A 17,323-nucleotide genomic window follows, 5' to 3' on the forward strand; every position below is an offset into this window, starting at 1 on the left:
AACTCTTTATTCCGTATTAATCCTTTTTATACATATCTCGGTGCCCCACGATGCACCACGACATCTTCTCGTGACGACTTCAACCCTGTCTCCTGCGCTTAGAGGTTACCACCGATTGGACATTTTCGTCTTCCTCTCGTCACTTTGTTTCGATGCGATGATATTGCCATGCGAGAAGCATCGGCGTGTTTCAGAGATGAGCTTAAAACTCTCGTGGAACTCGCCTCCAACTTTCGCGATGATGTCGATACTTTGAAGGACGAGGTCACCGGCCGGGGCAAGCTGCATGATGTGAGCGTTCCATCAAGTGAGGAAACAAACTCTGTCATCAAGAAGCTCAAGGGCGAGAATTTGATGCTTAAGATCGAGTGCGGCTTTCTTCGCGAAGAAAACGTCGAGCTATCAAACAGGTGCGTTCAAGCTCTCAACGGGAGCCTCAACACCCAACATGATGCGGTGAAGAAGATGATGGATGACAGCATCTTGAAGAAAAACAATATGGTGGAGGACACGCGCGGGATGGTCGATCCAATCCAGGCACCGCAGAAGGAAGTCGATGCGCTTCGAGTCCAGCCACCTTTGCGTAGGTCGCCGAGGCGCCCTCGCGCAGGTCACTGAGGAGCGCACGTCGTCGAGTAGGCTGGGGGATAAGGAATTCCAACGAGAGAAGCGGACTCACCACTGTACGTCCCGATGGAGGGCCACTCCGCCAAGTAGGCTGGGGAGAGAAACACTGCCTCTCATTGTTCTTTAGCTAGTCCTCCGATCCATATTACTTGATGTTAAAATGGATGTATCTACAACTGAAATATGTCTAGATACATATATTTTAGTATCACAAAGTAAGTATCAACGTTTATATTGCCCAAGTCTTATTATCCATCCCTAAGGTGGGTCGCTTTTGTAAGTACTGATTGCAGATTCGACTCTTCTGCAGACCGAAAGATTTTTAGAGTGACTAAGAATGATTCATGCTTAGCTTTCCATTTTCATGTATTAAACTTGTTTAAATCTTGCTCAAACCTAGGATTTGACCAAGATTCAAATGGGTTTAACAATTAAAAAATCAGAAAAATGAAAAACCAAAGCACATAGTATTCTTATGTCATATAGTAAGCATTCAAGTTGATAAACAAGGTCTAGACATATTCAAACCACACAAAACATGTATCTACCCCCTAACCCCAAACTCTGTCTTATGAAGTTAAGTATGAGGAGAAGTGATTTTGGGTTTCAAACATGGAAATTTCACAAACCTCCCAAAAGCTTCATTTTAGAGTGACTAAGAAGGATCAATGCTTACCTTTTCATTGCCATGTTTTAAACTTGTTTTAACCTTGGTCAAACCTAGGATTTGACCAAGATTCAAACGGGCGTAAAAATTCAAAAAAAAAAAAATGAAAACCAAAGCACATATATAGCCTTCTTATGTCATATAGTAAGCATTCAAGTTGATAAACAAGGTATAGACATATTCAAACCAGAAATATCATGTATCATATCTACCCCTAACCCTAAACTCTCTCTTATGAAGTCAAACATATGAAGAGAGGCGGGGTTTTGTGTTTCAAACATAAAAATTTCAAGTACCTTCATTTTAGAGTGACTAAGAAAGGATTCATGCTTACCTTTTCATTGTCATGTTTTAAACTTGATTAAACCTTGGTCAAACCTAGGATTTGTCCAATATTTAAATGGGCATAAAAATGAAAAAAATGGAAAACCAAAGCACATATATAGCCTTCTTATGTCATAAGCATTCAAGTTGATAAACAAGGTCTAGACATATTCAAACAAGAAAAATCATGTATCTACACCTAACCAAAAACTCTGTCTTAAGTGGTTTTGGGTTTCAAACATGGAAATTTCAAGAACATCCCAAAAGCTTCATTTTAGACTGACTAAGAAGGATACACACTTCCCATTTCATTTTCATGTTTTAAACTTGTTTAAATCTTGGTCAAACCTAGGATTTGACCAAGATTCAAATAAGTAAAAACATGAAAATGAAAAGGTAAGCATCGATCCTTATTAGTCGCTCTAAAATGAAGCTTTTGGGAGGTTTTTGAAATTTTCATGTTTGAAACCCAAAACCACTTCTCTTCATGCATGCTTGACTTCATAAGACATAGTTTAGGGTTCAGGGTAGATACATGATTTTTCTGGTTTGAACATGTCTAGACCTTGTTTATCAATTTGAATGCTTACTATATGACATAAGAAGGCTATGTGCTTTGGTTTTTCATTCTTACGATTTTTTCTTAATTTTTATGCCCATTCGAATCTTGGTCAAATCCCAGGTTTGACCAAGATTTAAACAAGTTTAAAACATGACAATGAAAATGTAATCAATCCTGGATCCTTCATAATTAATAAGTTAGTCTAATTAAAATGAAGCTTTTGGGAGGTTTTTGAAATTTTCGTGTTTGAAACCAAAAACCACTTCTCTTCATGCTTGACTTCATAAGATAGAGTTTAGGGTTAGGGGTAGATACATGATTTGTATTATTTGAATTGTCTAGACCTTATTTATCATCTTTTAAATGCTTACTATATATATGACATAAGAAGACTATGTGCTTTAGTTTTTCATTTTTCTGATTTTTTTAATTTTATGCCCATTGGAATCTTGGTCAAATCCTAGGTTTGACAATGATTTAAACAAGTTTAAAATATGAAAATGAAAAGATAAGCATGGATCCTTCTTAGTCACTCTAAAATAAAGCTTTTGGGTGGTTTTTGAAATTTCCATGTTTGAAACCCAAAAGCACTTCTCTTCATGCTTGACTACATAAGACAGAGTTTAGGGTTAGGGGTAGACACATGATTTTTCTTGTTTCAATATGTCTAGACCTTGTTTATCAACTTTAATGCTTACTATATGACATAAGAAAACTACGTGCTTTGTTTTTTCATTTTTATGATTTTTTTTGGAATTTTGATGCACATTTGAATCTTTTAAAATCCTAGGTTTGACCAAGATTTAAACAAGTATATAACATGAAAATGAAAAGGGAAGCATGTATCCTTCTTAGTCACTCTAAAATGAATTTTTTGGGAGGTTTTTGAAATTTCCATGTTTGAAACCCAAAACCATGCACTTCTCTTCATGCTTGACTTCATAAGATAGAGTTTAGGGGTTTGCGGATAGATACATGATTTGTCTAGTTTGAATAAGTCTAGACCTTGTTTATCAACTTTAATGCTTACTATATGACATAAGAAGACTATGTGCTTTGGTTTTTCATTTTTCTATTTTTCTATTTTATGCCCATTTGAATCTTGGTCAAATCCTAGATTTAACCAGGATTTAAACAAGTTTAAAACATGAAAATGAAAAGGTAAGCCTTGATCCTTCTTAGTCACACTAAAATGAAGCTTTTGGGATGTTCTTGAAATTTCCATGTTTGAACCCAAAACGACTTCTCTTCATGCTAGACTTCATAAGATAGAGTTTAGGGGTTAGCGGGTAGATACATGATTTGTCTAGTTTGAATAAGACTAGTCCTTGTTTATCAACTTTAATGCTTACTATATGACATAAGAAGACTATGTGCTTTGGTTTTTCATTTTTCTATATTTTTATTTTATGCCCATTTGAATCTTGGTCAAACCTATATTTGACCACGATTTAAACAAGTTTAAAACATGAAAATGAAAAGCTAAGCCTTGATCCTTCTTAGTCACACTAAAATGAAGCTTTTGGGATGTTCTTGAAATTTCCATGTTTGAAACCCAAAACGACTTCTCTTCATGCTAGACTTCATAAGACAGAGTTTAAGGTTTAGGGGTATAGATACATGATTTGTCTGGTTTAAATATGTATAGACATTGTTTATCAACTTGAATGCTTACTATATGGCATAAGAAAACTATGTGCTTTGGTTTTTCATTTTTCTGATTTTTTTTAAATTTTGATGCCCATTTGAATCTTGGTCAAATCCTAGGTTTGACCAAGATTTAAACAAGTTTAAAACATGAAAATGAAAAGGGAAGCATGTATCATTCTTAGTCACTCTAAAATGAAGTTTTTGGGAGGTTTTTGAAATTTCCATGTTTGAAACCCAAAACCACTTCTCTTCATGCTTGACTTCATAAGACAGAGTTTAGGGGTTAGGGGTAGATACATGATTTGTATGGTTTGAATATGTCTAGACCTTGTTTATCACCTTTAATGCTTACTATATGACATAAGAAGACTATGTGCTTTGGTTTTTCATTTTTCTGTTTTTTTTTTAATTTTCTGCCCTTTTGAATCTTGGTCAAATCCTAGGTTTGACCAAGATTTAAACAAGTTTAAAACATGAAAATGAAAAGGGAAGCATGTATCATTCTTAGTCACTCTAAAATGAAGTTTTTGGGAGGTTTTTGAAATTTCCATGTTTGAAACCCAAAACCACTTCTCTTCATGCTTGACTTCATAAGACAGAGTTTAGGGGTTAGGGGGTAGATACATGATTTGTATGGTTTGAATATGTCTAGACCTTGTTTATCACCTTTAATGCTTACTATATGACATAAGAAGACTATGTGCTTTGGTTTTTCATTTTTCTGTTTTTTTTTAATTTTCTGCCCATTTGAATCTTGGTCAAATCCTAGGTTTGACCAATATTTAGACAAGTTTAACACGAGAAAACAAACTGATAATCCCATTTGTTGACTCATTTAACTAGTTAATCCCATTTGTTGACTCTCTGTTGACCAGGCACTTGAGGTAAAACTGAGTATATTGCACTAGCCAGTATTAGTACTCAATGGGAAAACTGAGCACACAAAAAATGCTACAGTATAAGACTCGAGAGTATATCTAAATTTCCAGGGTTAGACTCGAGTACGCGTGTTGCGGTGCAGAAGTGGAAGACGTGCAATTGTTGACGGGTACTGACGCGAGTCGCGGTGCAGAAGTCGAAGACGTGCAATCGTGGACGCGTGTCGCGTTGAAGAAGCCCAAGACGTGCAGACGTTAAATGGTGGATGCGTAGGACGCGGTGACGAGGTATCAACTTGTCAATGCCTATGGATTGTAGGCTAGGGTTTAGTTGGAAGTAGAGGGTAAGTAGATCTCGAAGGTTTCAGCCGGAAAGTACTCGACGAATATGAAAACTAGGGTTTGCAGACAATGATTCGATTGATTCTTTGTCCCTCGACTCCCCCTTTATATATGAGGTGGAGCCGAGGGATTCGTGCTATACAAGTTTACAGAGTCCGGGACGGTTTCTAACTCATCCCGCCAGATTACAAATAACACTTCCTATTACAGCTCTATCTTTTCCTTAAATACATCTTGGGCTCTCGAATCTTCTTATTCTTCGGGTAGTGGGCCTTCATTAAACCCCGGGTACTATATTCGGCAGGCCCATTTGGGATGCCTATGTCGATAGCCCCGAGATTTTGCTTGAATCGTAGAGTGGGGAAAATCTCCACCGTTTACGTTTACCCGAAAGCTTTAACTTTTTTTATATTTCTTCACATAAAATTCTATATTGTACAGGGATACCGGTAATTGGGGCTAGTTCATACGACGGATCAGGTACTAGTTAAGCTGCTCTAGTGGCAATCCGCAAAAACCTACTTCAAAATCACGTCCCTGGACATGATCTCGGGATCTTGGTGTAAACTTCGACGAGTGCCGCTTAAGGTCTTACCATTCTGTCGAGTCCCAGTCAAATTTATCGGGTACCTAACGCGTCCGTTAGGATTTTTCTTCGTATCTGTTGATACGGATAAAAGTAGCAGAGCGCAGTCTTCGGCGATGCCACGCCCAGCAGAACGGATCTGGGGTCTTACCTTCGCAAATTTGCGGCATTCAGAAATTGATCGCAACTTCGGCGTTCTGAGAATATATTGTCGAGTGCGTTTCCGGCTGTTGGAATGGCACATTTTATCGAGTCAAATATGACTTATACTGCTCTCCCGATGGGAGTATATGTAGAGTTAACTACAACTCGAAATATACTCTCTTGCTTTTCTATTTTTGCTTTGTTAATTTCATCGGGCACGCGAACAGCGTTCCCGATGGGAGTAGCCCCCGAGGCTACAGCCAAGAACTTGTGCTTGGTTGTAGGCTCAACATTTTAGTCCACCTTATCGCTATATTGTCATTATTTCTCAATATGATCTTTTTCTTCTTTTTTTATCCCTCGGGTGCGCGAACAGCGCTCCCGATGGGAGTAGCCCCCGAGGCTACAGCCAAGAACTTGTACTTGGTTGTAGGCTCCGCAATTTCTATATTGTCATAGTCGAATTTTTACTTTTTGTCGAAGTAGCCCCCGAGCATTTGGGGAAAAACTTGTTTTTGATCAAAGGCTCCCGAAGTATTGAATAATTCTTCCTGTCGCCAATCTTCTTTAACTTTTCTTATCGACATGCTTCCCTTAACCAAATTTACTTCATCCTTCTCGAATAGTCGTGATTTTTCTGCCCTGTGGGTCCATTGCTTCCACCACGTTGACACGTCGTGCAAGTGGGGGACACACGTCCTCCGCTTTTTCTGGCGCACGTACAGTAACGCCTATCTCAGTAAAAATACCTTTTTACCCTTGTATCTAGAAGATCTATTCTCACCATACGATTTCTTCATCCAACGGCACACTGCTTCACCCGATCCTTATATAAACCTTTCTTCAACCTCCGTTCATCCCCTCGCTTGCGCCGCTCACCTGTTCCTCTTCGCAAAACTTCTCCTGTGCCCAATCTTTCTCTGATTTTCCGCACTCACACACATTGCTCTGTCATTGCCATTGATGCCACCGCGCGTGCGTCTGACTCGCCACAGCACTCCGGAATCCAAGATGGCCACCGAGGATCTTGAGTGGGAGAGATCCAAAATCTCCAACCAAGACACCAACATGCTGAAGAGGCTTGGCCTCATGAAGAAGGAGGACGCCATCCGCTTCCCTAGCGAAGAAAGCTACCCCAAGCCTCCAATGGAGTATCGGGTTAGTTTTGTTGATCATCTCATCCGCGGCCTCTCGACCCCAATCCACGATTTCCTCCGCGGTCTTCTTTTTATTTATGGGATTCAATTGCACCAATTGACTCCCAATTCCATCCTTCACATTTCTATTTTCATCACACTTTGCGAATGCTTCCTCGGAATCCCTCCCAATTGGGCTCTGTGGAAACGCATCTTCTGCCTCCGCTGCAATGGCTCCCACAACGTCACTTATAACATAGGTGGCGTTGTTATCTGTGTTCGCACTGATGTCGACTATTTCGACGTCAAATTTCCTGATTCTGTCCAAGGATGGCGCAAAAAGTGGCTCTACATTCACGAAGAAAGCGCCAACTCCGTTGAGCACAACATAGTTCCTTTCGACGGAAGTGCCAAAATTCAGCGCCGCCGCTCCTGGGATGCCGAAGCTTCCGAGGAAGAGAAAAAGGCGACAGAGGCGCTCATGTCTCGTATTCGCCAGCTTCAAAACACTCGAGGCAAAGAGCTTTCTGGTGTTCAAATCACTGCCTATTTCCTTAGGATTAGAGTGCAGCCTCTTCAGGCTCGCAAAAATCCCCTTTGGACATATTCTGGTAAAAATGACGCCAACAGAATCTCCGGTGATCTTTCCACCAAGGACTTGGAGAAGTTGATTCGAAGACTTTCTCGCCTGGGTAAAGACCCAATTCCTTCCTCTTGTCGCGTGGAACCGTACAGCGCCGCTAATCCACTCCCCGAGGTATTTTGTCTTGCCGAGTTATACCTTATTTTGCACTTTCTCTGCACCTCATTATATTGTCATCTCTTTTAATTTTCCTTCTGGTCACTATTTTTTACAGAACCATCCTACCATGACTTCCCTTCCTCCTCTTCCGGAGGGTGGAGAAGTCGAAGAACAGGCCATCGTTGCCGAAGATACTCAAGGTTCTTCTATTCGTGAAAGTGAAGTCGCGGGTTCTCACAAATCTGCGGCTTCTCATGAAAAAGAAGTTGAGTCTCAAGCCAGTGAATCGACGCAATCCCTTCCTCCTGCTATTTCTCCCAAGAACAAAAGGAAAAGGACTGATGTTGAAGATTCTGGCACCTCTAAGGCTGAAGAAGTTGTTCCTTCTCATCCGAAGGCAACTTACGATCTTTATGCTGAATCCCTCATCAGCTCGTAAGTCGTCTTTATGTCTCTCTATTTTTGTACTCGAAATATTTAGCTTGTCTTGCTTTTTATGCTGCCGATTTTTTGATTATTAGCGATGACGAGGAAGAAGTTCCAACCTGCGACGTGGCTCCTCGGACAAGCACGTCACGTACTGTACTTGCCTCAGACACGCTAGTTGAAGGAGAAGAAACCTCGCCTCCTCAACAAAACGTCGTCACCACTACTCCGCCATCAAGCCCCCTTGCTCCTTCACCGAAAAGGGCAAGGGTTGAAAAGATTATTGAACCTGCCCCTCAGTTGGGCAGTTCGTCGACTCTGCTCCTAGATGATGTAAGCTTGTCGACATCTATATTTTCCTTATTTTGTTTTTTCACACCTTTTCTCTTTTTCATGCCGATGTTTTTCTTTTTGTGTTCACGTTGAACAGCCTATGATCAAGGATCTTCTCCGCATCGGTTCCCAATTTATTGGGTACCGTGAATATGCTAATAGAGCCGAAGGTAACGACTTTTGTACTTGCTGTTTTTCCTTGATTTTTTACTCTTGGTGCTTGTCGCGATTTTTGATCTTTCTCCTCTCTTTTTTTCATATCTCGACAGAGAAACTTGCAGAGGCTAACGAACGCGCCGACGCACTTTCTCGAAAACTTGAGCAAAGTGAGGCGGCTCGCAAGAAAGCGGACCTCGCTGCTAGCAAAGCCAAGACCGAAGCTGATGAAGCCAAGGCGAAAGCTGCTGGTGTCGAGGAACTGCAGAAAAAGCTTAAGGATGCTACAGCTGCTTTAGATGAGCACAAAGCTGCGCAAGCTTCTCGTGAAGAAGGAATCCTCAAGCGCCTGAAGACTCAGAGTCGCCGTACTTTCGGTAATTTTACTGCTCCCTTCTATTTTTAGGAGAATCTTTGTTTCTTGTCTTTTCACTAATACTTTGTTTCCTTGACAGTCCAAACAAACCAGGATTTTGACCTGACGAATCCTGTCGATGATCCGGTCCTTGACGCACTTTCCTATCTGGAGCTTCATGGGTCCGAGATTCGTGAAGGTGTATCGAACGCTAACGCAGTATTGTCGGCATTGTTCCCCTACTTCTTCCCGAAGAAGGAGGAGCCTGCGACTTTCCTCAACCTTGCCAAGATGTTCAATACTGGAAGACCTTGGGTGAAGATGCGCCAAGAGAATATGAAGGTTGCCGTTGAAAACACCGTCGCCTTGGTTGCCGACGATCGACAGGACTATCGATCGGATGAAAGTTGGCGACACCGAGCAAATAGAACAATCAAGGTGGAAGTCGCTGATCAAGGCAGCCAAGCCCAACACGAAGAAGATCTTGGCCTATCTCGGGATTAAGCCAGCGTCGACTCCTAGCTCGTCAAGGCCGGAGGTCTAGTTGCATGCCTCTGTTTTTCTTTGTTTCTTTTGCTGTTGTCGCCAAAGTAGTCGTTTTAGCGACACGTATTTCCTTAGCTCCACTGTAATGCCCTTGTAATTATTCCAAGAGATTAATGAAAAATTCTATCTTTGCTTGTCGTTTGATTTTATCCTGTTTATATTTCAGTTGATATTTGATAACTATACTCCAACTTCCGCTCCTTCCAATGTGTCGCCTTCTTCTTCTCACGCGAAGAGAGCTTTTGCTGATCTTGCACTGTCCGACGATACCTTGTCGCAAGAACTGGACGAACCGACAACAGCTTCGGTATGCAAAGAAGCAAACACTTGTGATGATGGAACAATCTCGCAAGTCATACGAAGCCGAAAAAGTTGCTCTCCCGCACGCTCGCGAGGCCGGGGGGGCGAAGGAATTTGCTGCTGCCGAGGCTGAAAAGGCGACTACTCGAGAAAATTTCATGCTCGAATTAATGAATGAAGCCGGTGCGGATATGTCGGGTATGCTGTTTCATCCTACGATATCTTTCATCTTCATGCTATTGTCTCTTAAAGGTTTCCACTTCTTTGTTTTGATAGGTGCCTTTGCGATGCTCGCCGAGGAAGAGAGAGTAAGTGCTAGGACAAACTTCCTTGTTAATCTTTCCCTGGATCATGGTTCTTTGTTTTGGGCTACCCGGAGAGGACCCGCCAAATTGTCGATTTCAAGATCGCACCTCTCAAACTCGCGATTTCCTTGACTTACGTACCAAGACCTTGTCCATGGTTTACAACTCCATGTTTCCTCGGAACGTCCAACCAAAAACTCTTCCTGAATTGATGGAAAGGTTTAAGGATGCTCGCAGTATCCATGATTTTGTCAAAGCTCAACTAGTAGCTGGCGCCAGATTTGCTCTTATCATGCTCCAGATCTGCCACTCGAAACTTGACCTTACCCAGGTTGTCGAGAAGGTTCACCAAAAGGTAAAACGTCGGAGAGTTGGTGTTGATAGGATTAACACGAAGGTTACGCCCATAGCCGAAGAAATGATTGGGGACCTGCTTCGGATGGATGCCGACTTTTTTGCCGATGGCCATTATGCCGATTTTCTTGGTGCTGCTCCTGAGGAAAACAGGGTTACTCTTGATGACATACTGAATCAAGACTAGTTATTTTCTTCTTGTAGATATTTCTTCTTTGTAATCCATGACTATATTGTAAAGCAATCATTATATTTCTCTGTTTGTCTAGCCCCCGAGTGTTTCGGTGACTCTTTACTATATTTGTATATTTGCGAGGTTTTAAACCAAGGCATATATATATTTAAGGTGAATATGAGCCCCGAGCTTTTCTTGAGTACTATTTTGTATTTTTATTGACTCACGAGGTATTTGAATACCAAGGCAAGGTTTTTCTTTTGTCGATGAACTATATTGAAATTCGTCGGAGCAAAGATTTTGGTCATGTCGATAAAGAAGAAAAGTTATATTGTCACTATCTTTATTATATTGCAGCACCGCGAGCCCGCCTCATTAAAAACCTTCTCCGGCCCCACTCGGTGCCCCGAAAAAGGAAAAGAGTGCGTCTGAAAACTCGCGGGCGTTCCAGTACATTGAAGTTTTACAAGGACTATATTTTGACTCTAGGCGTAGAACCGCCTAAGTTGCGCCACGTTCCAGGGGTTTGGCTCCTCTACCCCTGTCTTCTTGTCCTTTATCCTATATGCTCCTCCTCCGATTACTTCCGTGACGATGTAAGGGCCAAGCCATGGTGACTCGAGTTTTTCATGACTTTTTTGCGTGAGCCGAAGAACTAGGTCGCCCACCTGAAAAGATCTTGGCCGCAAACGTCGACTGTGGTAATTCTTCAAGTCCTGTTGATATTTGGTTACCCGAGATAATACTTCATCTCGAGCTTCATCAAGTGCGTCGACGTCGTCCTCTAGCGCTCTTCTCGATGTTTCTTCATCATATTCATCGACACGTGGAGAGTTGTGCTCTATCTCGATTGGTAGTACTGCTTCTGCTCCATGAACCAGAAAAACGGAGTTTCTGCGTTCTTGTGTTTGGTGTTGTTCGGATGCTCCACAACACGCTTGGTAGTTCTTCGGCCAGGTATGTCGAGCTTTTTCCGATGGTCCTAACAAGCGCTTCTTGATGCCATTGCAGATGATACCATTGGCTTTCTCGACTTGCCCATTGGTTTGAGGATGTGCAACTGACGCAAAGTTCAGCTTGATACCCACCTCTTCGCAATAATCTTTGAATTCATGGGATGTGAAGTTACTGCCGTTGTATGTGACGATGCTATGGGGCACTCCGAATCTGAAGACGAGGCCTTTTACGAATTTTACTGCGGATGCTCCATACAGTGAATTTATCGGCTTCGCTTCTATCCATTTTGTAAACTTGTCGACAGCTACTAGCATGTACTCCTTTCCTCCTGGCCAGGATTTGTGTAACTTACCCACCATATCAAGTCCCCATTGAGCAAAGGGCCATGACAATGGTATTGGTGCTAGCTCTGCTGCTGGAGAGTGAGGTTTTGCGGCAAACCTTTGACACGCGTCGCAAGTTCTTACTATGTCCTTGGCGTCCTCGATTGCTGTCAACCAGTAGAATCCTGCTCGAAAAACTTTCGCTGCGATAGCTCGACTACTTGCGTGGTGGCCACATATTCCCTCGTGTACATCCTTCAGAATTATTCTTCCTTCCTCTGGTGTGACGCACCTTTGCAAGACGCCTGAAATACTTCGCTTATACAATTCTCCCTTGACCACCGTGAAAGCTTTGGAGCGTCGAATTACTCGCCTTGCCTCAACTGGATCGTCGGGTATTTCTTTCCTCAGGATGTATGATATGTACGGCTGCATCCACGGTATCCGTATCACCATGACCAGGTCCTGATCTTCTTCTTCGTCCTCTTGCTTTTCCTTGGTAGCCCCCGAGGGTTTCTTCTCCTTCTTTTTTGATTTTGTCGACTTAGTGGATCTCTCTGTTATTTCTTCCCAGAATACACCTGGCGGGACTGCAAGGCATTGTGACCCGATGTTTGCAAGAACATCGGCTTCGTCGTTGCTCAATCTGCTAATATGGTTTACTTCGCATCCATCGAACAACTTCTCGAGTTCGTTGTATACCTCCTTGTATGCCATCATGCTATCATTGACTGCATCACATTGGTTCATAACTTGCTGTGCCACCAGTGTGAGTCGCCAAAGATTTTTAGTCGAGTTGCTCCAGCAGCTTTCGCCATCTTCATTCCATGTATGAGAGCCTCATATTCTGCTTCATTATTAGATGCGTTAGGGAACGTCATCCGGAGGATGTACTTCAACTTGTCGCCTTCGGGTGATATGAGTACTACTCTGCGCCGACTCCTTCCGATCTTTTGGACCCGTCGAAGTTCATGGTCCAAGTTCTCGATAAATCTGGAGGTCTGTATTTTGCAACTCCATCCACTGCGATGAAGTCCGGCAGTATTTGCGATTTTATTGCTTTTCTTTTTTCATACGTGATGTCCCGAGGGGAAAGTTCTATTCCCCAAAGGGAGACACGACCCGTAGCTTCTGGGTTGTTCAGTATATTTGACAAGGGAGCTTCATTGACCACTATGATCGGATGTGCCGAAAAATAGTGGCGCAATTTTCGTGCTGTCGTGAATACTCCATATGCTATCTTTTGGTACTGCGGATACCTTTGTTTAGATGGCGATAAAACTTCGGCGACGAAGTATCTTGGCCTGCACGCCGTGGAGTTTTCCTTCTTCTTCCCTTTCGACAACTAGCACCGTGCTCACCACTTGGGGTGTGGCTGCGATATATAGCAGGAGGGGTTCCCTTTCTTTTGGTGCCACCAGAATTGGCGGTGTCGAAATTGTGCGCTTCAAATCCTCGAAAGCTCTGTCGGCTTCTTCGTTCCACTGAAATTTATCTCCTTGTTTTATCAAAGCGTAGAACGGCAGTGCCTTTTCTCCCAGCCTAGCGACGAATCTACTCAAAGCTGCGACTCGCCCCGTTAGCTGTTGTATTTCCTTCCACTTTGTTGGCTTCCTCATTGTTACGATAGCCTGTATTTTGTCGGGATTTGCTTCAATCCCTCTTGCTGAGACTAGAAACCCCAAAAGTTCTCCTGCTGGGACGCCAAAGGAACACTTCGTCGGGTTCAATTTTAGGCAGAACTTATCAAGGTTGTCGAAGGTTTCCTTGAGATCCTCGATCAGCGTTGCCCCCTTTTTTGATGTTATGACGACATCATCAATGTATACTTGCACGTTCTTCCCAATCTGTGTCGCCAAACACTTCTGCATCATCCATTGATATGTTGCTCCCGCATTTTTTAGACCAAAGGGCATTGTTCTGTAACAAAACACGCCGTAAGGTGTAATAAATGCGGTCTTTACTTCATCTTCTTCTTTCAATCTGATCTGGTTATAACCAGAATATGCGTCCAGGAAGGAAAGACGTTCACATCCAGCCGTGGAGTCGATAATTTGATCGATCCTCGGGAGGGGAAAGTGATCCTTTGGACAATGTTTATTGACACACGTAAAGTCGACGCACATGCGAAGGACCTTAGTGTTTTTCTTCGGCACCAGCACAGGATTTGCTACCCATGTGGCTTCTGTGAATATCTCTTTGATAAAACCAGCTTCTTGTAGTCGATTAATTTCTGACAGCATGGCTTTGCGGTTTGGTTCCGAAAAACGCCGCAAAGGTTGTTTGATTGGTCTTGCTAGTGGATCCAAGTTTAGGTGGTGCTCGGCAAGTTCCCTGGGTACACCTGGCATGTTAGCTGGACACCATGCGAAGATTTTCCAGTGCTCACGGAGGAACTCGACGAGCGCGCTTTCCTATGCGATATCCATGTCGTTTGCGATAGATGTCGTCTTTTTTGGGTCTGTCGGGTGAATCTGCACCTCTTTTGAATTTTCTCGATCGAAAGTTGATTCTTTGTTTGGCCTTCCAACGTCTGGCGATGCGTCGTAATCAGTCATGCTTTTTGACGCCAAGTACTCAGCTTGCATCCCGAAGGTTTCGACAACCGGTGGAAATCCTTGTCGCACTTATCGGCTAAGGCAAAGCTTCCTTTAACTGTGATTGGTCCCTTTGGTCCAGGCAACCTCCACAACAAGTATGTATAGTGTGGCACTGCCATAAATCTAGCATATGCTGGTCGTCCCAACAGAGCGTGATATTGCGACGGAAAATCCACGACTTCAAACTCGAGCCTCTCGATTCTATAATTTTCTCGGGTCCCAAACTGAACGTCGAGATTGATCTTTCCCAATGGATAACTTGGTTTCTCCGGTGTGATGCCGTGGAACCTTGTGTCTGTTGGTTTCAAGTTTGCTAAGGATATGTTCATCTTCCTCAATGTATCTGCATACATAAGGTTTAAGCTGCTGCCGCCGTCTATGAACACTCGAGAGACATCAAATCCCGCGATAGCTTCGGCGAGAATAAGTGCTGACTGCCCTGGTCGAGGAACTTGCTGCGGATGATCTGCTATTGTGAAGCCGATATCTTGTCCTGACCAATTAAGGTACTCAACTGTTGGTGGAGGCATTTTCTCTGCCATAAACACTGTCGTGAGATTACTTTCGAGCTCTATTGGACGGTCTTCCCTTACGGATCATCAACAACTTGCTCCATTGGAATTAGGATCAACATAAGGTGGTGGTGCAGGTGCTGCCGCTATTACGAGCTGATGCCGATTGTCGTCTGTAATCGCGGGAGGAGGCGGCAAGTGAATCTCGCCACGGGTTCTCGAGGATTTCTCTGTGCTGCCCGCGCATTAGCGTTCTCTGCATACCGCAACATTGCTTGAAAATTTCGACAATCCTTACGCAAGTGCCCCGACTGTCTTTTCCGTTCTTTGTCGAGAAAAAAAATGCATACGGCACGGTCCATTCATCATCTCTTCAGGGGACACGAAAGGTCTTGGGAACCTAGGCCCGCTATTTTGCTGTTGCGTGAATCATCCCTGTTATCACCTCGCTGCTCACTGCTTCTCTCGGTAATCATCTCTGTTGCTTCCTCCTGTATTTGTCCGAAAACCTGCCGAAATTTGTCCTGGAGCGTCGTAGTTGCAGTACGTCCGAGGAAATCTTCGCCTCGGTTGATAGTTTCGACCGCGGTCCTCCTCTGGTGACCTGTGTCGTTTGTTGTGGACAGCGTCTTCTCCATCTGCCCATTTATTTGCTATCTCCATTAACGCGGATACTGTCTTTGGATTGGTCCTTCCCAAGTCTTCGACGAAATCTCCACGCCTGACTCCTGCGACAAACGCATCTATTGCTCTCTCGTCAGATATATTTTCTGCCGAGTTTTTAATGATATTCCACCTACGGATGTACTTCCTCATTGGCTCATCTGGCTTTTGTCGACACGCTCTCAACTCCTCTAACGACGCGGGTTTTTTGCACGTGGATCTAAAGTTCTTGACGAACACATCCTCGAAACTTTCCCAGCCTGTCGATGGATCTGGAGCGAGTTTCTTTATCCAAGATCGTGCGGCTCCACTCAAATGCACCTGGATACTTTGCATGGCTGTTGCCCTAGTTCCTCTGTGAGCTTCACCGTCTCTAGATAGTCGACTAGCCAATCCTCTGGATCTTGAAGGCCGTCGAACTTCTTGAAATTATCGGGTAACTTGAATCCTGAGGGGACTCGAGTTTTCCGGACTCTCCTCGTAAAGCATGGCAAGCCACACATATCTTCGTCGGTCAATTCCGGAGATTGCCGATGATCCCTTCTGCTTTGCCGCGCTCTGTCGACTCTTGCCTGTGCTGCTGTGTCTCTTGCTCCACTTGGCCCTTCGGGTGCTGCCGCTGTTGCTGCTGCAGGTCGTGGACTATTTTGCCTTGCCGCTCCTTCGGGAGGCGTTGATACAAACGCTGTCCCCATAGCTCCAACTCCTGCTACCGCCATATTGTACAATGTTTCCCTTGGATCACCTGGAGGTGGTTTAGACGCAAGGATAAAAGCATGTGTCGCCATATACCCAGCCTCTGGTGTCTTAGGGATGATGTTTCCTCTTGTATCTATCGACATGAAGGACATGTCGAGGTTCGGACCAAGTGTTCTCTTTACGCCCAGGTATGTGTTGCAGCCTTGATCTTGCTCTGTTCCGCGCCTCCCGATGGCTATCACCCGTAGTTCTAGATTGTCGACTTAAATCTGCCCTTCTCCTGCTGGATGCAGAAGCTGCCTCCTTTCTCCTGTTCAACTCAGCTGTCTGTTTTTCCAATTCCCTGGCAGCTCGTGCGAGCCTATATTGATATGCTTGCAGTTCTTCTGGTGTGGCCGTGGTAGCCATTGGTTCTGTGCCGTTCATAGCTCTCGCGGCTCTGTCCCACGCTGCTTGTGAAAGCTGAACTCTATCTCGCGGCTCTGGTCCGACGTATTTGTTGCCCAGGCCTTGCCGCAGATTAGAGGGATCGACGTATGGATTTCCCCGGTGTCGAAAGCCTCGGATGTCTCCTCTTGATCTTCAATGGCGTAAATCTGATGATACTTTGTACTCGGATCTACGTTGGGTTTGGTGACATCATCGTTGAGATTGATGAAGACCTTGCCTTGTGATAGATTTGTCGATAAAGTCATAACTGTCGACATTGCTTGAGCCATCGCTTATATATGAGTCCGCAGATGACTCGAACGACATGTCGTTGAAGATCTGGGCGAGTTTCTCTCTTGTTCTGGTGCTGACGTAACGTGTCACCGAGGTTTCTTCTCCTGACTCGGTTGACGATGCATAGCTTGAAAAATCTGAATCGATCACCGACGATCCCGACGAAATCGGAATCTCGACACGATACGATCCTTCCTTCTCGACGCGAAAGTGAAACCTTCCGAACGTCATCTCCATG

General features: G+C 43.7%; 1 long non-coding RNA gene across 1 annotated transcript; it reads left to right on the top strand.

Moving 5' to 3' along the window:
- The first annotated feature begins 8,519 nt into the window (after positions 1 to 8,519).
- Positions 8,520 to 9,201, top strand: LOC127339416 (uncharacterized). Its single transcript, XR_011754043.1, has 3 exons — positions 8,520 to 8,587; positions 8,687 to 8,950; positions 9,029 to 9,201. It is a non-coding gene; the product is annotated as an uncharacterized lncRNA (long non-coding RNA).
- The last annotated feature ends 8,122 nt before the right edge of the window (positions 9,202 to 17,323 follow it).

This window comes from Lolium perenne, chromosome 3 (assembly GCF_019359855.2).
Source record: "Lolium perenne isolate Kyuss_39 chromosome 3, Kyuss_2.0, whole genome shotgun sequence".
Lineage (NCBI taxonomy): Eukaryota > Viridiplantae > Streptophyta > Magnoliopsida > Poales > Poaceae > Lolium > Lolium perenne.